This window comes from Prionailurus viverrinus, chromosome C1 (assembly GCF_022837055.1).
Source record: "Prionailurus viverrinus isolate Anna chromosome C1, UM_Priviv_1.0, whole genome shotgun sequence".
Taxonomy (NCBI): Eukaryota; Metazoa; Chordata; class Mammalia; order Carnivora; family Felidae; genus Prionailurus; species Prionailurus viverrinus.
In genome coordinates this window covers 32,599,555-32,623,933 of record NC_062568.1, presented here as the reverse complement: position 1 = coordinate 32,623,933, position 24,379 = coordinate 32,599,555, and the positions used below count along the sequence as shown (strand labels likewise).

General features: G+C 37.8%; 1 protein-coding gene and 1 pseudogene across 4 annotated transcripts in view; one reads left to right on the top strand and one right to left on the bottom strand.

Moving 5' to 3' along the window:
- The window catches only part of PLCL1 (phospholipase C like 1 (inactive)), a 350,469-nt gene that overhangs the window by 121,368 nt on the left and 204,722 nt on the right, over positions 1-24,379 (top strand). The gene's annotated exons all lie outside the window — the stretch shown is intronic.
- LOC125173789 (40S ribosomal protein S25-like) lies at positions 6,571-6,960 on the bottom strand (annotated as a pseudogene).

Sequence of the window (24,379 nt, the reverse complement as noted above, 5' to 3'; positions counted from 1 at the left end):
TTAAAGAGATGCCTTTAAAAATATCAGTCAAGGAGAATCTTCAATTACTACATTGCTTCAAGAAACCATACAATTTTGGTTGTTAGAAACACTACCCCATTCATCAGTTGATGAACATTTAGGCTCTTTCCATAATTTAGCTATTGTTGAAAGTGCTGCTATAAACATTGGGGTACAAGTGCCCTTATGCATCAGCACTCCCGTATCCCTTGGGTAAATTCCTAGCAGTGCTATTGCTGGGTCATGGGGTAGATCTACTTTTAATTTTTTGAGGAACCTCCACACTGTTTTCCAGAGTGGCTGCACCAGTTTGCTTTCCCACCAATAGTGCAAGAGGGTTCCCATTTCTTCACATCCTCGCCAGCATCTATAGTCTCCTGATTTGTTCATTTTAGCCACTCTGACTGGCGTGAGGTATCACTGGCGTGAGATATCTCAGTGTGATTTTGATTTGTATTTCCCTGATGAGGAGTGACGTTGAGCATCTTTTCATGTGCCTGTTGGCCATCTGGATGTCTTCTTTAGAGAAGTGTCTATTCATGTCTTCTGCCCATTTCTTCACTGGATTATTTGTTTTTTGGTGTGGTTTTTTTCGGGTGGGAGTTTGGTGAGTTCTTTATAGATTTGGATACTAGCCTTTTGTCCGATATGTCACTTGCAGATATCTTTTCCCATTCCGTCGATTGCCTTTTAGTTTTGTTGATTGTTTCCTTTGCCGTGCAGAAGCTTTTTATCTTCATGAGGCCCCAATAGTTCATTTTTGCTTTTAATTCCCTTGCCTTTGGAGATGTGTCAACTGATGAATGGATAAAGAAATTGTGGTTTATATATACAATGGAATACTATTTAGCAATGAGAAAGAATGAAATATGGCCTTTTGTAGCAATGTGGATGGAACTGGAGAGTGTTATGCTAAGTGAAATAAGTCATACAGAGGAAGACAGATACCATATGTTTTCACTCTTATGTGGATCCTGAGAAACTTAACAGAAGACCATGGGGGAGAGGAAGGGGAAAAAAAAGTTAGAGGGAGGGAGCCAAACCATAAGAGACTCTTAAAAACTGAGAACAAACTGAGGGTTGATGGGGGGTGGGAGGGAGGAGAGGGTGGGTGATGGGTATTGAGGAGGGCACCTGTTGGGATGAGCACTGGGTGTTGTATGGAAACCAATTTGACAATAAATTTCATATTAAAATAAAATTAAAAAAAGAAGCACTACTCCAACAGATGTGTTCTTCACAAAATACAACACATGCAAATGATGTGACTGAACTAACCCTCAGGTGTTTTGCAGTTGAGTTGTTTAATGCCGTATCTTGAGAAAAAAAAAATGTTTGGATTCTTTTACATATGACTGTGTGAAAATTAAGGGGTTAAAAATAAAATGAAATAACTGAGCCTTTTATTTTTCTTCCTAATAGTTTATTGTGTAAAGAGACTTTATTTTCCTACCATACCTTATTATTCAATACCTTCCATTTCCTTGTACGCTTAGGAAAAGTGATGTATGTTCTTAGATCTTAATTTATTGATTTGTATCAAACAGCTGCTTGTATCAGTGGTCAGGCCTGCTGAGCTACAAAGTAAAAACATCAAAATTTCTAAACTCTAATCCAGTAGGTAGGTCGTCTGTCTCCATAATTTTTAGAGAACCATTTTGCCCTACCAGGACACGTCTGCAATGTTTGGAGTTATATTATTTGCATTTGTAACTCACAGAAGTTCTTACATAAGGAGAAGTTCTTACAAAGTTCCTCAAGGTTTGTGAACGTTTTTTTTTATTATATCTGGAAAAGGTTTATTTGGTTTATTGTATCTTCTGTTATCTCCTTTTCAATAAAATGGTCTGCTGAATTATGTAGAAAGTTACTCTTTATAATATTCATGCTTTACTCTGTATCAAAGCTCTGAGAGAGCAGAGGCTATGGACATCAGGGTTATGGGGGACAGGTTGGCTGGAGATTGGCAGGGAAAGTAAGGGAGGGGTTTGGGCCAAGTCACAAGTCACATTCTGTGCTTGCTCTCTAAAATTTCAGATGGATAAATTCTGGCTGGAATGAAAATAAGGGCCACCTTGACAGGTAAATGAAAGTGTGAGGTCTCAGAAGGGAAGATAGAGACTAGGCAGGCAATGTCTATTGCCAGCAGCCATGCCCAGGCTCTCTTGTCCCTAGAAAAGTGTTTAGACCAGGCCTGTGGAAGTCATTTTCATTATATACTTTCCTGTTACCTCACTCACTGCAGAGCAGCAGTTTGGAATAGTTGCTATAATTTATACTACTCAGAGGATATTTCATTGTTTGAAAGAGAAAAGAGGATAAAGAATTAACCTGGACTAGACTTACAGGGGGCTCAGCTGTTGCTGTGGGCAGCAACTTATAAGGCTGATCCTTAATTACATTACTAATTTCTCCACCCACATTCTACCCATTCTTTTCTCTTTTATGGCAGAAGCTACCAGTACCTTCACACAAGGTCCTGGTGGGGTTTCTGTCTTCCTGCTCAGAGATGACCTTATTGAGTATGATTTCAGGGGTATTTGAATGGTCCTTTTGTTCTCCTCCAACTGACCTACCTACCAATCAACCAACAAACCAACTCACTGACCGATCTTTTTACCATGGAACAGAGCCCTTTATTCACAGGTGTAAAACCACAGATGTAGAAGTATAAATGACTATGGTAAAATTCTTTCTTGAATGTTTCTGCTACTACCAGGTTGGTTGAATAAGGCAGGGGAAACAGAAGTTAAAGGTGTTTAGGGAAGTTACTGAAACGAGAGGGCGATGGTCATTTTACATGTATATTCCCAATTTTGGTTAGGGCTAGACTATTAAATATCTCTCATGGATCAGAACTATGCTATTTTTAGAATGAATTCTCTTGAATGGTGAATGAGTAACACACATGTGACTAAAGAATCCAAAAAATTCCCAAATTCTTTGTTTTAGGTCTGGGAACCTCCCCATACTTTCTCTCCTCAGGCCATTGCTACTTATATTGATTGCAGGGCCCTTTCTCAGTTCCCCATTACATAGACTCACAGTCTGATGAGATGTGGCTATTTTCCATGCTCTGGTCCTAAGAAAGAACTGAGAACTTAGGTATTTATTTTCTTTAGCTTGTGATGGTTTAGCAACTGCTATGCTGAGACACCTCTACCACACTGGATTCAGTTATTCTCCATTTCTAGATACTTTTACTTTCTTGATAACTCACTATTGTGTGTGTATGTGTGTGCAGAGAAGTGTTTTTACAACAGTTTCATTCAAGAGCTATTCCTTAGTCACCTACTATGGGTAAGACACTTTCCCAGGCATTGCAGGGATTTGGAGTGAGGCATACTGGCTTTGAGTTAATATATTTACATTTTTTCTTTTTTGAGAGAGGGAGAGAGAGAGAGAGAGAGAGAAAGAGAGAATAAGCAAACAGGGGAGGGGCAGAGAAAGAGAGAGAATCCATACTGACAGCGTGGAGCCCATTATGGGGCTCAATCCCATGAACTGCAAGATCATGACCTGAGTGAAAACCAAGAGTTGGTTGCTTAAATGACTGAGCCACCCAAGCATCCCTTGAGTAAATATTAAAGTGGCATGAGGCGATGGGGTTAGGAATGGTGAAGAAATAGAAGATAGCATTTTAAAACATTTGCTGTGAGTGTTAAAGAGAAAGGAAGATTCCATCTGTTAGGGAAAGTATCCTGATTTGCTCAGGTCTGCTGGTTTTGTTTTGTTTTCTCTTTTTCCTTCTTTGGTGAAGCTTAGGATCAATGTATAAAAAGTGAAAAATTAATAAAGGAAATATTTTAAGGCACCTGCTCCTAGGAACAAAGCATGTATGAGTGGAACAGTTACTGGCTCTTTAAAGGACTTGCCCTTGACTTAGAAGATAACTTTTTAAAAAATTAAGTGAATGGGGTTGGCACCATTACTTACCTGATTCTTAATTATTCAGGAACTCATTGTCTAGTTGGAGAATTATCTAAGTTGCCCTATTTTTCTCCTCCTTTTATTTTTGCCTCTCATCTGGTCTTCATGTCCTTTTTACGTGTTAATTCCTCCATGGCTGGTAGGAACAAAAATAAAAAAGATCAATTGCAAATCTTTAGACAGATTGGTTAGGGAAAGGCTCTGATGTTTGGACAAAATGAGGATAATTGGTAAATTGTCTATTTGTACTGGTTCATCGTCATCAGGGTAATGACTGATGGAAACCAAAGAAGCTGGGCCTGCTGAACGACTTAAAATCAAGGTGTAGGAGGAAGGTTCTTGATGTTCATAGCTTTTCCTTATTTTAATTTTTTTTAACATTTATTCATTTTTGAGAGACAGAAAGAGACAGAGCGTGAGTGGGGGAGGGGCAGAGAGAGAGAGGGAGACACAGAATCCGAAGCAGGCTCCAGGCTCTAAGCTCTGAGCTGTCACCTGCCAGCGGGGCTTGAACCCACGGACTGTGAGATCATGACCTGAGCCGAAGTCAGATGCTCAACCGACTGAGCTACACAGCCACCCCGGTTTTTCCTTATTTTACACATTGTCCCAATACCCTGCATTATATAATGATTTTGTAAAGTCTTTATACTTTTTTTTTTTTAGTAAGTGCAGTATTTAAATTTCATAGCTTAAAATAAACTTCCTGGAAGAGTAAGCTGGGTTAAAATGGTTATAGCTGCAAAGATACATGCTGTGATATGCTTCCAGAAATCTGTAAAACAACTATGAAAGTATTTTGGCTCTAATGCATCTTAGCCAATTAGAGTTTACGGCAGCTGTCATTCAATATTAGTGGCCTATAGTTAAAAGATGAATACTTTAAAATGGATGCATTTATGGTTCCTTCTCTTGTCTCAGAATAAGTGATTTGGCTTGCCAACAAGTGGTTTTTGTTAGGGTCCCTTCTAGGATATAAATGGATGGGAAGTGGTCTTCCAAGGTATTTCTTTCTTCAGCTCTTTTAAAAGTAGTGTTAGCAAGGGATAATAAGATAAAATGACTAATGGATCCCTAAACCCACTTTCACTGAGTTCAGGGACATTTATAAATGTACAGCTGGGGAGTGTTCTTTACAGCCAAGAAGATTACTGTTCATGCTTTTGACTTTGTGAAGGCAGCACATCCACCATACCTCAATGTCTTTCCCATAACCACAACAATCAAATTAGAAGTTTCTTTCTTATATTCAAAAGCACTATTGAGATGATTGATACAATTTGAACGAGTACTTTCAGAGGAGAGAGGCAGAAGTCAAAATTCTGTCTTCTAGGGGCACCTGGTTGGCTCAGACGGTTATATGTCCAACTCTTGACTTTGGCTTAGGTCAGGATTTCACAGCTAGTGTTTGAGCCCCATGTCAGGCTCTGCTTTGACAGTGGGCACTTGCTTGGGATTCTCTCTCTCTCCCTCTCTTTCCCTCCACCACTCATGTTTTCTCTATCTCAAAATAAATAAATAAAATTAAAAAAATTCTGACTTCGGGATAAAATTTTAGAAATCCCCTTTATCTCCTTGTCTGAATTCCTTTACTAGCTCCTTTTATAGATTGTGATAACCTAGTACTCCATGATGTTCCCTGCCATATTGGCATCTAAATATTGCAGAGATTTTTTTGATAAAGATACTTTAGAAATAAACTTTAGACAGAATTTTGAAAACATGCATAAACTATACACATTAAAATGAAAGATTAAATGGAAATCAATCAAATGTTTGACATAAGGATTAAAGAATTTATTAAAGTCAATTAACCCCAGAAAGAAAAGGCTACAAAACAAAACCAATGGAAAGATCAGAAGAATTATGATTTTTCCTTGTGGAGAAAAGATTGACCTGGTGCCTCATACTGTTCCCTAAATAGTTAGGATGGTATTTGGATGGCTGTGCTTGTTTTGTGCTTTGTACTTGGGATGGGTTGGGCAATGATCCCAAGGCTAATGATGAAAAGAAAAGTTACTTTCAAATCACCTCTGGAAAAAACTTGTTTGAATTTCAGACTCATCCCTTCAACTCTGATGTGACAACTCCATGTTTGTGTCTCACAGATACCTCAAATTTTATATGTTTAAAGTCTTGATCTTCCCCTAGAAATATGCTTCTCTTCTAGTCTGCATGAGTAAATAATGCCTCTATCATCTTATAACATTGATGTTATAAGCCATCTTTGATGACTTTGATGACTCCCTCTACGTTTAGTGCATCATTAATTCACTTTGATTGCTTTTCCAAAGTGTATTTCTTCTAAAAAGTTTTTATTTAAATTCCAGTTAGTTAACATACAGTATAACATTAGTTTCAGGTGTACAATATAGTGATTTAACACTTCCATACAACATCTGGTGCTCATCACAACATGTGCACTCCTTGATCTCCATCACCTATTTAACTCATCCCCCCAGAATATACCTTTTCTCCACCAACTTCCCAACTGTACCTCCATTGCTAGTGTTAGTCCAAGCCACCAACTCCTGAGCCTGGACTTATGCAGTAACCTCCTAACTGATTTTATAACTCCCACATTTTTCTTTCTCTTTTTTTGATTTAGTGAGGTTTTTATTTTTCAAAATGTATAGTTGGTGGGATCTGTTCATGCATCTTCACCAGTAGCTGGGATATCTCCACTGTTGGTGTTTCTGGTGTAAATTACTTGAGCTCTGTGCTTTGAAACCAGTTTAGTGAGTCCTTTACTAAGGAGCTCCTGAAGGGCTGCCCTGGCCAGGGAACCTTGAATCATTAGTCTCTGAGAGACCATGGCTGGGGTTATAAGCTTATAGTTGGGAATTTTCTTACAGAGTTTGTCATATGTCACTTTGTCAAACAAGACCAGATTTTTAAGCTTGTCCTGAACTTTGCCTTTGGACCACTTCTTCTTTTTTTGGCCTTGCCCTCAGGTTTGTTAACTGGGTCTTTGTCTTTTTTGTCTGCCTTTCTGGTATCTTTCTTCTTCTTGTCATGCTTGGATGGCATTGTGAAGCTTGGAGAGCAGCGACCACTCCTGCTGCCTCACTGAGCAGACACAAAAAAGCTAACTTCCATGTTTTTTTCTTCTTCAAACTCTTCTCCACACAATGGTTAGAATATGGTACAAGCCATGCCACTGTAATGTGGTATCCCCAAAATAGAGTGTTTCAGCCAAGGTAGACATTGAATTCTCTCTCAAGTAATATTTAATTGAGGTGGGAGTTTTCAGCTAATGGGCTGTTCTACTATTGTCAAAACATCATTTCTATTTTGGGCCCCAGACTTCTACCAGCAGGTAGGAGGGAAAGGGCCAGAGGAACACATACCTTGTCTTTTTAGGGAGACTGCCTGGAAGTTTGGAGAGTTTATAAAACTTCCTGAAGGCCACACAGCTATTTGATGGCAGAGCTGATTGGATCCGAGTTTTGCGTGACTCAGAAGCTGTGAAACTACTCTTAGGGGGAAAGAAAATGTATAGCGGTTGCCTTCTAAATTAACATTGAGCCTGTTAAAATTCATATTTTGAAATAATTATGTAAAGTTTTCAATGATATAGAGTATGGCAGTATGAAGAGTGGAAGGATAAATAGAAATAAGAATATTTGAAAACCGTATCTGTGGAGATAGGAAACAAATATACCACCACCATAAGGAAAAAAATATTCACCTTCCGCTGATGGTGTTAGAAACAGTTGAGAAAGAGAGTTTCTCTTGTGAGAGTTCTTAACTGCAAGGAGCAAAGCCCTCAATAAAATGAAAACCTTAATTTTCTATTCCTATCTTGGTTGCATTTACTAAATAGCTTTAATAGGAAGGTGTTACAAAGTGTAAACAGCTGCTCTCTCAAGCTAACATCAAGTGGAGAACAGGTCAAGTCAGACTTCAGGATACCTAAAGTCATGGTGTAGCCCTGGATGCTGATCCCTGGCTACACCCATGCCTGTGAGATCAGAATTCTGAGGATGGGCCCTGTTTTAGTTTGCTAAGATTGCCAGAACAAAGCATTACTGTGTAAGTGGCTCATGATTATTTATTTTCTACAATTTATTTTCTCATGATTCTGGAGGCTAAAAGTCAGAGATCAAGGTGTCTGAGGGTTAGTTGCTTTTGAGGACTCTCCTCTGGGCTTGTAGATAGTATTCTTTTCCTTCCTGTTCCTTCACATGGTTTTCCCTCTGTACTGGTCTATATCCTAATCTCTCCTCACTTTCTTCCCTATTCTTATAAGGATTAGGGGCCCACCCTCATGGCCTCATTTCACCTCTTTAAACAATTCATCTCCAAGTACATTCACATTCTGAGGATCTAGGTGTAGGACTTCAACATATGAATTTTGGAGGGACACAATTCAGCTCATAACAGGACCAAAGAACCACTGTTTTTAAATACTGCCCCAAGTTGTTCCAATGTGCAGCCAAATTTGAGAGTCCACGCCCTATGTAGGATTCTCAAACCTGGCTCCATTAGAATCACCCACGTAGCTTTAAAAAAGTAAACAAAACAAAACGAAACACCAGTACTTAGGCATCACCCTCAGAGGACTGATTTGATCTGTGTGGGCTGGGGTATTGTTAGTTTCTAAAAGGTCCCTGGTGACTTAAATATGTAGCCAGGTTTGAACACCGCTGTCCTAATGTACGTGTTTCTTAACTGTGTAAATAAAAGCATATCTTATCTTTCTTTATTTTTTCCTTTGGAAATTCATAAGAAACAGTTTATTTTTGTGAAAGATGTATGTTCAACATAGTAGTATTCATGTCTAAAAAAGAGCTAAATATTTCTAAGGTGCTATAGTTTCAAATGTCAAGCATTGATTTTATAATATAGTTTTACATTAGACTTACTGTTTTTTTTTATGCTTAATGAACACAAATCAAAGCAACTTGGGTATTTCACTCAGAAAGCCAATGAAGTTAGGTAACTGACACTTTAATGATTAAGATGACTAAAACGTCATAACTTTTATCACGGAATTTTTTTTAATGTAGCTTTTTTGTGCTTTATTCTTTTTTAGATCACAGAATTTCCCTTCCAGCAAATGCAATGTTTAAAAAAATTTATTATTGAAATATAGTTGACATACAGTATTATATTAGTTGCAGGTGTACAACATCATGATTTGACAATTCTATATATTGCTCAATGCTCACCACGATAAGTGTTATCACCATCTGTCACCATACAATGTTATTACAATGTTATTGACTATATCCAGGGCTGTACTTTTCATGTCTGTGACTTATTTATTTTATAACTGGAGGTTTGTACCTCTTAATCCCTTTACCTATTTCTAGTGAGGAAATTTCTTGATTAAAGAAGTGATGGTTTTCAGCTCTCAGAAGGAGGCTGGATTTTCCTTTCCAGATGATATCAAAATCTGATAGAAAGTCATTGATTTACTCAGGCCAATTTCTGTGTTTTGAAGTGAAGCCACTTATCTGGCATTTTTCATTAAGGCTTGAAAACAGCTGGCTGCTTCCCAGAATGCAGTACTGTGACAGAGATTATTTTATGAAGTCATGGATCAGCTTCCTTTGTAACTTGCTTTAGTTGATTATGTGTACATTTCTTCATTCTCTGGGCTTAAATGAAGGCTGCACTTGGGTGAGGAAACAGTATTATTGTTTCAATGAAAAAAGACCATTTCTATCTTGCTATGTTCCATTGTCTTTCCCATTGCACCTTAATAATATTTTTGGTTTCAGTTTTTTTTCTGAACGTCATTTTTAAATACTATAAATACTGTGCTTTGAATTATGTAGTTTTAGAAACAGTATTTAAGATCATAAAACATCATTTGAACTATATAAATATACTATTCCAGCAGTGTAGTTCATTTTTATTTGTCTTTTCCCTCTTGATTTCTGACAGAGAGATCTGGGAAAGTGAGCTTTTAACGAAAACAAAACAAATTAAGAAAAAAAAAACTCTACTGTTATTACAACTGTACAGTATGTAATCACTTTCTAAAGTTGTGGGGTACCATGTCTGTCTGAAACAGAAAGAATTCTAAGGGCTGAGACTAAACTAGACTTAAGTATATCAGTAAGTGTAGACACCTTTTTTAAAGAGCACTTAAGAGCGTAGCCCTAGAAATTCATTAGCAAAGACTCCCAAACCGAGGAATCAAATAGTATGTTTTTCTTTTACTCAAACTGAGGACTGACCTGGGACACAAGTGCCCACATAGAATGAGGTAATGATTATCTCAATGAAGGGAGCTACTTTTGGTTGAAAATTGAATAAAAAAGAATGAGAAATGAGGTTTTGTGTTTCGGTTTTAATCATTTTTGCCGTGGAACCAGGAGGTGAGATTTGGTCAGCAACTTAATGCTGCTGTAATTCTCAGTTGTTGTGTGGATTATTAGCCCTCACAATTCTACTTTCTCTCTTCCTTTTGCTAACAGAGGAAATAACAAAACCCCATAGATAATGGCTCATGACAAACATTTATACTTTGGCTTCACTTGTGCCTTTTAATACTGTTTTATCTGTATCTTGGGGATCACTATTAAGTGGCTTCCAGACTTAACTACTCATAAAGATCTCTTGGGAAACCTTTAAAAATTGATCTCCCAGTTTCCTCCTGGACCTGTTGAATCAGAAATACTGAGTATGAGGATGTGGAATCTTTGTTTGACACCCTTCCTGAGTGATTCTTGATATGGCCAACCTTTTCCTTGCCCAGGAATGGTCTCTGGGGATTGTTCTCAATTCCTTCCACTCTTCTAAATTTCCAGTCCTAACTTCCTCATCAGAAGATGACTGGGTCCTTCCTTTCAGTCAAAAAGTAAGGCCATTCTGGATATATTCCTCATGTTCCCTTTTGTTTCTCTCAGAATCATGTCTCTGGTTATTGTCTTCCTTTGAATTTCACAGGAAAGAGCTCCTGGTTGAAAAGTAAACTCCACTTTTGTTTTTCAGTTTATTCATTTTCACTTTAAAAAAATTATTTTAGAGAGAGAGAGAGAGCGTGCAAATGGGGGAGAGGGGCAGAATGAGATTTAGAATTCCAAGCATACCCCACACCCAGCATGGAACCTGAAGTGGGGTTTGACATGGGGCTCGATCCCATGACCCTGGAATCATGATCTGAACTGAAATCAAGTGTGGGATGCTCAACCAATTGAGCCATCCAGGTGCCCCTATCTATTTTCGTCTTTAATTTCCCTTCATACCACATCTGATCCCTCTCTCCCTTTTTTAAATTACATAGTTTCTCTTTGCCTTTGAAGAACACAGATTTTTCCTATCTGGAAAATTCTTGCCCCATAATCCCTGATACCATTGAATTTCTGTCTTTTCCCCACCAAAATTCCAGAAAGACCAATGTAGTTCTTCCTCACCACTAAGCTTTGGGGCTCTTGTTTCTACCATTCTGAACCTCCCCCTGCCTCCTCAGTAATTTCCTCTAATTATGAAATCAATTTTCTTTTCTGGAAGTTAGATTGGCATTTCAAAGCAGGAAATAAAAAGTATGAGGAGAACTATAAGGAAATTTTTTTCCATCTTCTTTAGAAAATGAAATTAGAAATACACAAAGGATACATAACCTATCTATTACAAACATTTGATAAGTAAGTATAGTTGTACCAATAAAAATTCTGGCCTCCCTTAAAAGATAAGATCAGAAGATAAATCTGTCCAATTTTATCCTTGACATATCACAAATTCTTTTGTCTAATGGTTCATAACTAAGGCTTTGATTATAATACCTCGTGATGGATACTTAGATAGTTTATTGCAAGATGTTTTAAACAGACCTCTCCCAATTTGGAAATTGTTTTGTCTTGTATAATGTAGGCATCTCATTATTACTGGAATATCAGAATAATTGCCACATTCTCTGGAGTTGCCCATAATTTATAAACTATTTTATTTTTCTTTATTTCTTAATTATGTAAGTTAAAAATTATGGTGAAAGTATTACATAAAAATTATTAAGTCAAATAACTTTTATAGTGCATATAACAAAAAAACGATATTCTTTTTTCTCTTACCACCTTGTTTCACTTAATAGAAGAACCATATCAGTGTTTTTAGCTGTTTATTCTGGCATTTACTTCCCTATTTGAAAATAATATGATTGATTTTCATTGATTAATCATTTTTACTTTCTTCTAGGGTATTTGAGGATCCTTAGTTTTACCTCCTCTTTAAGTTCAAAATCCCACATGAATTACTGTTATTTCCAAGCATCTGAAATGTGATTAACTTCACTAAATAATTTGGTTTATGTAGTAAAGTAAAAAATTTACTTCCTCCTTACGTAATTTATTATGTCTAAATTTCTGTATTTTTTTTAAAAAAAGTTTATTTTGAGAGAGAGAGAGAGAGTGAATGAGTGCAGGGGGTGGGGGTGGACAGAGCAACAGAGAGATTCCAAGCAGGCTCTGTGCTGACAGCATGGAACCTGATAATGGGGCTTGCACTCACAAACCATGAGATCATGACCTGAGCTGAAATCAAGAGTTGGATGCTTAGCCTACTGAGCTACCCAGGTGCTCCTATTATGTCTGAAATTTTAGTTACATCTCTTCCCAGTATCTTCTTATAACTATGTAAGGGCTTTCCACAGTTGAGTGATCTACTGTGTGATTGCATTTCTTTTCTTATTTTTGTTGTTATTTTACCTGGAGTTAATAATTGCCTCATTTTTTTCCCTTTAATTTTTGTGGAATGCTATGTCTTCCAACACCCTCTAACAGTTCTGCAAAATATCTCTCAGTACAGTGTTCTATATGCTCAAGCAGCCAGATAATTTACCAACTCCTTTTTTTCCTGCTTCTTGGAGGCCCTCTGCCTCCTGCCCCAGTGTGCACTGTGTTCATGGGGTCTGAGGCACAGCTATCATTCTGGGATTGCCCACTGTGTCTCTCTATGTTTCTTAAATCCACATTGTCTTTCTTATATATTTTTTTCTGTTTGGAAAGGCATATCCTTTAGTGACCACTTGAAAAAGTGTGTTTGGAAATGAATTTTTGGGCTTTGCATGTCTAAGTCCACTTAATTCACTGTAGGATGATCAGACAAGTTAGTCAGATCTTTTGTTGAGGGGCCTACCCACTCATAAAATAACATTATACATAAATCTTTTCTCTTGGGTAGTTTGGTATCATCAGAGAAGGATCTTCAGTCACTTGACAAGGGGAATGCAACCTGAATGCTAATGTTCTGGAGTTGAAGGAACTCTGTGATCATTGTACAGATTTTCACATATTAGACCTGTCTCAGCATTGTACCTTTCACTTGCCCTCTTTTGTGACTGCTGTACCTGAGTCTGAAACCCCACTGTCCATTTTCTCTGGAAAATAAACTTCAGATTTCTAGTGGGTGCTGAATTTGCGAGTGGTGGTATGCTGGTAGATGTTTAACAACTAGCTCTCTGAAAAAAATCAAAACAGAACAAAACACGGATTTATTGAATTTGCCAGCTTCTCTCAAATGCTCAAACTATAGTTGATTTCAAGCTACCAATGTGAGGTCACTGCAGAGTTCACTCTTGCAAGCTGGTACGAGCCAGCTGCAGCCCACCAGTGATTGAGAGTTTAAAAATCCCTTCATTTTAGCAACTGCCGTTACTTTCATCTTCCAAAGTACCCAGCATCTCCATTTCGTAAGCATTTCCAGGGGCAAATTGGCTTGCTTCTTGTAGTCATTGGCTTGACTTTTCTCCTCTCTGCTAAAATGTTTCCTCCATCTGCTTTCCATCTTCAAATGTTGGACTATAGTCACTTCTTCATTTCACTAAAGTTGGAGTTTGTGTTTTTGTTTCCTGTCATCTTTGTGGTTTTAGAATTTTGAGACCAGAAGGGAGCAAAAATGCCTTTACTTTGCCATCAGGAAACCAAAAGTTCTACTCATTTCTCTAAATAAAAACTAGAGTTACAAAATGACACCTGTTGTTGTTAATAGTATTTTTAATAATCTTGTCTAAATCTTCAAGAACCTAATTCATAATATAAGTTGCTGAGAAGTAATTTTTTACTTTGCTACATAGAGCAAATTATTTAGTGCAGCTCTGTAGTACATACATTTCAGATCAGGGCATGCTTGAAGTTAAGCAATTTGTGGTGGGATTTTGAACTTAAAAGATGTGAAGGAATGTGGGTTAGTGGAGAGAGAGATCAAGTGTTGAGTTAGTTACCTTGTGTTGGACTGTCATAGGTCCTTTATCAGATATTATAGCCAAAGGCAATATTGAGCTCTGAGGAAGGTAATTTTTGGGAGAGGTTGGGTAAGGGTGGGGATGGGGGCATGTTTATTCAATTTCCAGGTTAGAAATACAGAATTAGAAATATACAATATCCTAATAAAATGTGTATACCTTTTAGATGTTAATAGCAAAACCATCCTGTTAGTTTTTTTTTTTTCTATTTTATGGTCAGCAGTGATCTGTAAGCCAGAATAACGTAGGGGTAAAGCATAGAATCCTCTGTGTTTCTGTCTCAGAGTGTGACTCTGCCAATTGCTAGTCATGGGATTTGAGCAAGTTTCTTTATCTCTTAGTGCCTCAGAATTCTCATCTGTAAAATTAAGATTGGAATAGAAACTCCTCTTAGGCTTGTTTTGAGGTTTAAGTAAGTTTACATTAAGGCAGTTATAATATATGAAGCATAGTAAGTGCTTGATAAATGATAGTTATAATTAATGTTACTGTTGCTCCTGGGACTAGTTGGCATTGGTTAATACCTGTCTACTTGCTTATTAAAATAAACATTAATATGCATTAATGTCACATTAAAGTCATAATGCACACACATTTCATTGGAATGTTCTTTTGTAACTTCATCACCCTTCCAATAATTTAGCAGACATAAATGCAGCACCAACTATGTATAATTTTACTGGGCTAAATGCTGAGGTTATAAAGTTTCCTAAATGGACTTGTTATTTGGACAAAAATTAATATTAGAACCTTTCCTCATTCTTCACACCAAAATACACTCCAGGTGGATCAAATAGTTAAACCTAAAAACAAATAGAGCAATAGAAGTACTGATGGGAGATATGACTGAGTATTTTAATATATTTGGAGTAGAAGAAGCTTTTCTATTTATTGACATAAAATCAGAAACATTAACACTAAAGATGGGTACATTTTACAAAATAAAAATTTAAGTTCTGACTGAGGGAGGAATCACCAAAACAAAGTCAAGAGTGAAATGCAAACTGGGAAAAATAATGACAGCACATATGATAGATAGGAGTAAATTTAATTGCCAATTAACTGGAAAATGGCAGACAGCCTAAAAGAAAACTACAAGAACAGGCCACTCACAGAAAAAGATGTTACAAATGTAAAGATATGCAAAATAAAGATATGCAAGGTTGTTCACTAAAATTTAAAGAAATTTAAATCAAACAAAAGGTATTTTTCATTTATTGGGAATAGTGGCGTGGGTAGAGTGGGAGGAGACATATACACAAACATAAAACCACCATTTCCAGAGTTCTGAGTCAAGAGAGAATATCCTTTGGGTGGTGAGATTATTTTGGCTTCTGACTTGAGTGCCCAGCCCCCTCCTTACCTCTTTCAATATACCTTCTTGAGTGCTCATTTCTTCCAGTTTTGTTTCCTTGGAAAAATGCGTTGGCAGATTACCTGAGGTTTAACGAGGCCTTCCAGCTGTGCATTAGTCATAGGTAGCGATTACTTCACACTCATATGAGCCAAGCATGTTCAACATTTTAAAAAAACCTCCCTTCTGAAGAGCTAGAGTTGGTTGATGTGTGGCCATGTGGTTTGATTTTGATATTGTTTTCTGAGACCTTCTGCTGTAGATCCCTATACACATCGTCCTCAGAGGCACTGTTTCTAGAGAAAAACAAACCAAACCCTTAGAGCTTCTAGGGAAGAAAGGGACTAGATTGGTTTGTTTGTGGGTTCATTTATTCAGCAAATATTTGTTGAGTACTTAGTATATGTCAGATAGTATACTAATCATTGGGCATATAAGAGTGAACATAAGTTTTCATGGAGCTTAGTTTTAGAACGGGACAATTTAAAAAGTTAAATAAAAATTTCAGATGGCTGTTGTGAAGAAGGTAAAGTCAGGTAAATAAAGAGTAGAAGGATGTAGGTGGTCAGATAAATATGTACATATGTACATGTATTATGCACACACTATAATAGTGCTTCTCAAACTTTACTGTATATCAGAATCAACTGTAGGGCTTATTTATTATTATTATTTATTATTTATTTTTAATTTATTTAACAAAGAGAGAGCACAAGTGGAGAGAGAGAGAGGGAGAGAGTGAGAGGGAGAGAGAATTCTAAGCAGGCTCCACACTCAGCATATGGCCTGATTGTGGCGCTTGATCCCACAACCCTGAGATCATGGTCTGTGCTGAAATCAAGAGGTGGACCTCAGTCAACTGAACCACCCAGGCGCCCTACCTGTGGGACTTATTAACACATTAAGATTGTTGTGCTCTTTCCTTCAGAGGTTTTGATTTCATAGGGGCCTGATATGGGACCTGGGAATTTACATTTTTAAAAAATTGTGAAGTGTTGCTGCTATAGAGACTATACCTTGAGAGCCACTGGTGTAGGTTATTTGGTGGTCCCAGAAAGCCTCCAAAGAGGTGATATATTTGGGCAGAGACATGAATGATGGGAAGGAACCAGTGAGATGAAGATGGTCAGTGGTGGGGGGTAGAGGGTGGGAATGAAGAGCTTTCCAGATGAAGCAGAAAAACTGTGGTTTGAAGAAAGCCGAGAGACTAGTGGGGCTGCAGGGTAATGAATGGAGGGGATGGAGGCAAGAGATGGAATCAGAGAGGGCAGATCGTGGAGAGCAAGGCTGAGAATGATAGATTTAGACCCTTTGTAACTGTATAAAATTAAGATTTTATTTCAAGTATGATGGAAAGCCATGGAGAAGTAGAGGACATAACTAGGTTTATTTTTTAGTGCTAGAATGGATTTTGTAAGAGGTTAAAAATGAATGAGGAGACCAGTTAGAAAGTGTTACGATTGTCCAGGATAAAAGTGATATTGGCTTTGTTTAGGCTATAGTGGTGGGGATGGTGAAAAATGGGATACAGATGGTGAATGGGATTTCAGGTAAAACAGAAGGGACTTGCTGGTGGATTGGATAATGAGAAGTGAGAAAGAGGGAGCAGACTCAACTATGATTCCAACGTCACCTTTCAACTAGTGAAAGGTGACACCAGTAACTGTGAACATTGGAGTAGAAACAGATTTGGGGAGAAATAAAAAAGCTTTTATTTATTTATATTTTTTTAAACTCAAAGATGCCTTTAAGAATGGTGAAGAACCAGATATTTTTAGGGAAAGAGAGGGGGAATGAGGGTGAACCCATGCCTTGCTCCTTTGACAGGTCTGTTGTGATAGCTGACTAGGACAGGATTATTGTTCATGTGGATGTCACATATATCTTGGAAGCTGTAACTTCTGTAATGTGTGGCTTTTAAATGGGTGAATAGAATCATGGCAGGAGCTTTCTAGAAAACTGTAAGCTTGAGCTGGTGGGCGCATGGTAGGCACTCAATAAACATTAAAAAATTTTTTTTAATGTTTTTATTTTTATTTTTGAGACAGAGAGAGACAGAGCAGGGGAGGGGCAGAGAGAGGGGGAGACACAGAATCCGAAGCAGGCTCCAGGCTCTGAGCTGTCAGCACAGAGCCCGATGCGGGGCTTGAACTCATGGAGTGTGAGATCATGACCTGAGCTGAGCCACCCAGGCATCCCAATAAACATTTGTTAAATTAATGAATGAATGAGTGAACTGGGAGCTTTTATATATCAAGCCTATTTATTATTCTGATGGGTGATGTGTCTTCAGATTTCATTATGTAGGGAATATCAAATATCCACTGGTAAAGATTATGCCTCAATTAGATTATCATAAAGTATTTAACTGGTCAGATGAATCCAAATGGGTAGAGGGTTTTTGGTGTAAGCAGTGTTGTGTTTCTTGTGATACCTAAGGCAAAGAGACAGTAAGTTGGTCTAAGACCTGTCTGGATTTCTAGTTCCATGTCTGTTTATCTTTTTGCTTTTTCTCATGAGCCAGTGCCATCTATGGTTTTAGCAGAATCAGACCAGATTTGGAACCTGGCTTCACAGAAAGATCTCCTGTTTCTCTGTAGGCCAATATGAAGAGAGGTTTCAGGGCAAGAGCTCCTGTAAACCAGCTTGGTGCAGTGTGTAATATGGGATCATAGGGGACTTAACTGAGATTTCAGAGATGATCAATATCTGCCTATAAGTGCCTTTTCTGATGAACCAAAAGTCAGAATTTGTTTCTGAAAAGGAGAGTCAGTTGCCATAGGTAGAGAAATCAGAGAAGAGGTTGAGAATGGTTGTCAGACTGTATTCAGATGCCCAAACTTGTGAATGAGCAGATGGCCCCTAAATCATGGAGTGGATAGCTTTCCAAACTCATTTCTCCTTATTAGCTCCATTTAGGGACCAATGATTCCAATTTAGTCTTGTGAAATGGAAATTGCAAGTTAAATCCAGTGGTGCCTGGGTGGCTGTCAGTTAAGGGTCTGACTTCAGCTCAAGCCATGATCTCATGGTTCGTGGGTTCAAGCCCTGTGTTGGGCTCTGTGCTGACAGCTCAGAGCCTGGATCATGCTTCAGATTCTGTGCCTCTGTCTCTCTCTGCCCCTGCCCCATGCACACTCTGTCTTTCTCAAAAATAAACATTATAAAAAATAAAAGAAGTTAAATCCATATCTTAACTATCATCCAAGTTCTTCTGAAGGGAGGAAAACTCTGTAATAATAACCTGATGATTCACTTAGGGACATAATTGAAGCTGGAGAACATGTTGGAGCCTAGACCCAAGGTCACAGAGGAGAAAGGGTAAGTTGACATCCTGCTATAAGGAAGGGAGTTTATTGCGCTCTTTCCAAGCAGGTAAATAGAGAAAGAGAGGAGAGAGAAGTTGCAGATGCTGCAAAGCTAGGTGAAGGGGCCTGTGGAAACAGTCCAGTGGTAGGATGGCCAAAAGATAATTTAAGAAGAGATGCTCAGTGTTCAATTTGAAATAGTTTGCTTTGCTCTCATGTAAACTCCTTTTACATCTCCCTTTAAATAATTGACAAAGTCTCTTATATTCATGGAAGCTTAATGTGAGTGGGGTATTGGGTGGGGAACTCAAGAAAGCTTGAGTTTGGCATTGGGTCTAATGGTGGAGGGAAGACAGGATGTAGGAGTTGAATTGACCTCAAGAATGCAAGTTTTGCCCCATCTGCATCCTCTACACACCTAAGGAATCCTCAGTAATTTGGGGCAGGACTTTGGTGAGAGACCCAAACCCCAGGTGACTCTTGAGTTGTAAAATTTTGGATAGCAAAGATGATGTCTCTTGAAAAATTTAGAATTTTTGCTCTTTTAAAGTTATTTGGACCCCATAGCTCTTCTTCAACTTTACTAGATGTTTCATTAAACCCATGTTCCTGACTCATGGTTATTTTCACTATCTGCTTCTCTAACTAGTGCAGTTTCTTTTGTCTGATCTACCTTTGTTTTGGATCTGGCTCTTTCCCTCACTCTTATGGCCTTGTGGGAAATGAATTATTCACTTCTGTACCTGGGTAGGGGACTGTTGTGCCCTGCCTAGCACCTGAACCCGGAAGACCTCTGATCACCCAGGAAGGAAGAGCAGACATGACTAATATTCTGGAAATTGTTTTCCTAAGTGTGAGTATGGGTAGACATTTGTTTTTCAAAAGTCATGTATGCCATGATCACATGGATTTAAACAGGTAAGGCTTTATGGCACTTTAAATGATATTAAGAGATCATTTCACTTAAGAGAGAAAGAAGGCAATAAAAGATTCATTATTAGCCATATTGTAAACCCTAGAGCCAATGCCTTGAAAATACTTTGTATACTGCTAACATCAAAGTCAGCACATATGATTTTGGAGGAAATAATTAAAAATACTAATATAAGATAGTTTAAAAAATATTTTAATACTTCTACTAAGTCTATTTTGCTACTTCAGAATTTGCTAAATAGAAGCAAGCAGAATTTTAAGCTAGGAATGTGGTTTATGTGTGGATACTGACCTTTTGACTTCATTCTAACAGTTGCTTAATATTCTCCTCTAATGAAATTGTTTCCAGTAATAAAATTGCATTGCAAAAACTTCTTAGGTTATCTAAGGCCAAAATTAGACACCTAGAATAACAAAATAATTCTTGCCTGAGGACTGCTCTAGACAAGAGAAGCATGGTTGTGAAATCATTGTAAATGCATTTCTTCCTGTAGAATTTGCTAGGAAGGAGGTTCATTATGTTTCAGCTAAGAGTCTGGAAGTGGGAATGGTGGAAACAGTGGGCTGAGAAGATCAGGGATACAATAAGTTACTTGACTTGAACGGCTATACAATTTATGGCCCATGGTTAAGTTTGGTGAAGGTTTAGTAATAAAATGACAAACATATGTTTTCATACCATGCTGACTGTTGAAAAAAAATTGCCTATAAATACCTGTAGTGGGCTGCCCTTGTTGTCTATCCAACACCATCCTCAGTCTTTCTTTTGGGAACAGCACCTTCTTACCTTTGGAAATGACTCAAGCTTCATTCTAAAAGTGTTCCTTTGGGTTGGGGAATTTATAAAGTGTGAAACCAAGGAGATTCTGATGGCCAGGTTTGCTGCCCAAAGGAGGAAAGCAGTCTACAGTGAAAGGGTCAGTTTGCAATTCTTGCACTTTGAGTGTTCAGTCCCTTAATAACGAAGGACACTTTAGTGTGCTTCCTGTATATTTTTACTTTGCTTAAACTGATCTAAACTTTGTTTCTGTTACTTAGCAAAAAGAAGCCTGATGAACACATAGACACTATAGGTAGGAAAGATGCTTTATTAAAGGCTGGAAGGCTGGCACCAAAGTAACTCTGAGGTTTATAACCCTCTGAATTAATTGGTTGTTGGACATGACTGAGGAACATAGACTTGGGTTGGTAGAAGTTTCATTGATTAAGTGATGGATTATTTTCTGATAAATATTTAATGGTCCACAAGACCAGTCAAGGGACCTAAAGACTAATCAGTCCCTTTTGGTTGGTTAGAACAGTTGTCCAAACTCATTTTGTTTGTGTGATGAGTGTTCATGATTTACTGGGACTGATAGGACCCTATCACTGTGTCCCTTACTTGAGCAAATAGGTCCTTTCTGAAGCCCGAGTCAGGACAGCTTTGGAGTATATACTTGACAATATGGTCAAGTAGTGAAAGTTGATGCCCTGTCTTAAACCTTCCCAGTTCTTTTTTTTTTTTTAATTTTTTTTAAAACATTTATTCACTTTTGAGAGACAAAGAGAGACAGAGCATGAGTAGGGGAGGGGCAGAGAGAGAGGGAGACACAGAATCCGAAGCAGGCTCCAGGCTCTGAGCTGTCAGCACAAAGCCTGATGTGGGGCTCAAACTCACGGACTGTGAGATCATGACCTGAGTTGAAGTCGGATGCTTAACTGACTGAGCCACCCAGGCGCTCCTAAGCCTTCCTAGTTCTAAGTCCATACCCTCTTGCTCATCGGCCAAAGAATTTGATAAACTATTCTCTGTTGAAGTGAAATTCATTGATAAAGGCTTATTTTGTTTCCCTTTCCAGTTAGTACTTACCTTTAAATGCACTGGAGCAAGCTAGTTGTGGATTTAATGTACTATGGTAAGGAGAGGGGAGAAATGACATTTTTGTGGAAGCACCATCCAGTTACCAGTAGGAGAAGCCATTATATTTATTAATGCTGAAATTATTCCTAGCAGTGAGTCTCTCATAGAGCATAACCACTCTTTGTAAATAGTATTTTATACCATCTATTCTGATGTGAATCCTACATTTTTGCTTTTATGTGAATGAATCATACTTCCACATAGTACAATAATATGTACCATTTGTAGAGAGCTGCTATGTGCTAGATACTGCTGGTGCTTTCACACACTTTATCTCATTGAATTCATCTTCAGAACAATGTTATTTTACAGGAGAGAAAAACTAAGCACAGGGAAGTTAAGCAGCTTGGCTAAAGTCATAAGTCTAATGAGAGGGCATAACTCAGAAGACACACACCAATGTTGCATTTTTTAAATTGGACTCCTTGCCTGTATGAGTTACATCCTTACCTGCCTTTCTTAGGTGGGGAGTGGGACGTGGTTGCCATCACAATCTCAAGGGAGAAGAAGGCCTTTGGGCAGCTTGCATGGATCATGATCTAACCCAGCTGTGGAAGAATCTTTCTCTCTCTCTTCTTTAAAATTTATTTTATTTTGAGAAAGAGAGGTGGGGAGAGGGGGAGAGAATCCCAAGCAGAATCTGCACTGTCAGCTCGTATCCTGACATGGGGTTTGAACTCATGAACTGCGAGATCATGACCTGAGTCAAAATCAGGAGTAGAATGTTTAACTTACTGAGCTACCCAGATCCCCCAAGAATCTTGATATCAAGTAAGGATCACTAAATGTTACACATAGACTGAGTTCAGGTTGATTATCTCCTATTTTTATCAGAGGGTAATTCCTTGGGGTTTTTGGGAAATATTACATGGTACCTTATGGTGATTGAGTTACTGATTGAGAATCTATGGGTCTATTAATAATGTCTTATGATTCTGATTCCTAGAGGTATGTCAGATGTAGTTCATACCTGAAAGTTATAAATGGACCAGATTATACTCTTGCTTAATATGTTAATATATTAATAATTGACATCTCACCAGTAACTTCATTTTAGAGGCATCTGGATTAATGTACTGATATTCTCCTACTAAATTGAATTAGATCTTTAAGGATCAAAATCTTCTCTAAGTATTTTATTGTATTTTCGAAGTGTTTTTAATAACACTTTGTATATTCCAGATTTTTAAAAAAATTTTTGTTCTGTTTTTTTCTAACTTCCTAAGTAAACACCAGTGCCATTTTAGGGTAAATCTGCATGAATCTTCACAATCTGGTTCACAATCTGGAAATAGTATACAACTCCGTGAGGGGACAAAACTCAAGCTATCTTTCCCTATGTGTATATGGCTGATCTTTTATTTTTCTGCCTTGACTGTGTCCCAGTATGTAACACTGGTGTTGGTACCCCATCATTTGGGTACATGAATAGTTAGAAATAAAGGTGTGTAAGAGAGCTTTGCTATACCAGATGTAGGACCTTAATCCTTACTTTTCTAGACCTTAGAATGAGGTGACTGAGAGAAATTATCTGCAGGTTTCATTCCAACTTAAAAGCTGGAATTTTCTAATGCTGGAGAATTAGAGATTTGTTTTCTGGTGTCTGACCACAAAGCCTTTTGGAGGTAGAATAAAACACCACAAATTATGTTGTTCACTGTGTTGGGATGGAAGTTGAAGGCAGGAAGGCGTGCAGAGAGCCTTGATTTAGTTTCTCAGATGGCTTGCCCCCTGTTTCCTTCAAAATGATGGGCAGAAATTTTAATGTTTATCATGTTTTGACATCTGTGATTTCTTTTATAAGCAATCATCATAGTGGATGTCAAGAACTATGTGGTAATTTACAATTATTCTGCGGTATCACGTAATATGTGTGCATCTGGGAATAAAGGTTTTAGAGAATTTTTTGGCTAAAGTATGGTTGCACTCAGAAAGGAGGAGCTTTGTAAGTGAGAGCAGCTCCAGACTTCTATGAATTTCATGTTTAAGTTCGTTAATGCCAGGGACTGTTTTTGGTATTCTGCAATGTGCACTATTCCTTTGTCTTTCTATATGCCAATTATGGGAGAAGGTGATAGTGGTGATTTATTTTAATTTAGATGCCAAAGAATATTGAAATAATTTTTTTCTTTGAGAAGAAACATTTGAGAAATGTTTAAGAATTTGAGAATGGTGGGGCGCCTAGGTGGCTCAGTCAGTTAAGCATCTGACTCTTGGTTTTGGCTCAGGTCGTGATCTCACAGCTTTGTGGGTTCGAGTCTTGCATTGGGTTCTATGCTGACAGTGTGGAGCCTGCTTGAGATTATCTCTCTCTCTCTGTCCCTCCCCCACTCATGCTGTCTCTGCTTCTCTCAAAATAAATAAATAAACGTAAAAAAGAATTTAAGAATGGTATGTCAAGAATTACTATACTGAAATTGGGAATAGTTACTAATTATAATGGGAATATATATACACACACACCTACACTCATTTTCTAGGTGTATATGCTAATTAATATCAGAACATTCTACATTTTAGGAACAGATACCATTAGCACTTCTATTAATCTTTTCCTTCCCATACCTACAACCATTAGCTTAATTAAAGCATTTATCACCATCCTTCTGGATTATTTTAAGAGTCACCTTGCTTTTCTCCTGGCTCTCACTATTTTCTAAATACCACTCTGTACCAGATAGAGCAAATCAGCTACAATCAGATTAAAGCCTTAAGTGGCTTCCTACTGTATAGCAAATAAAATCCAAACACTTGTAGCTTAG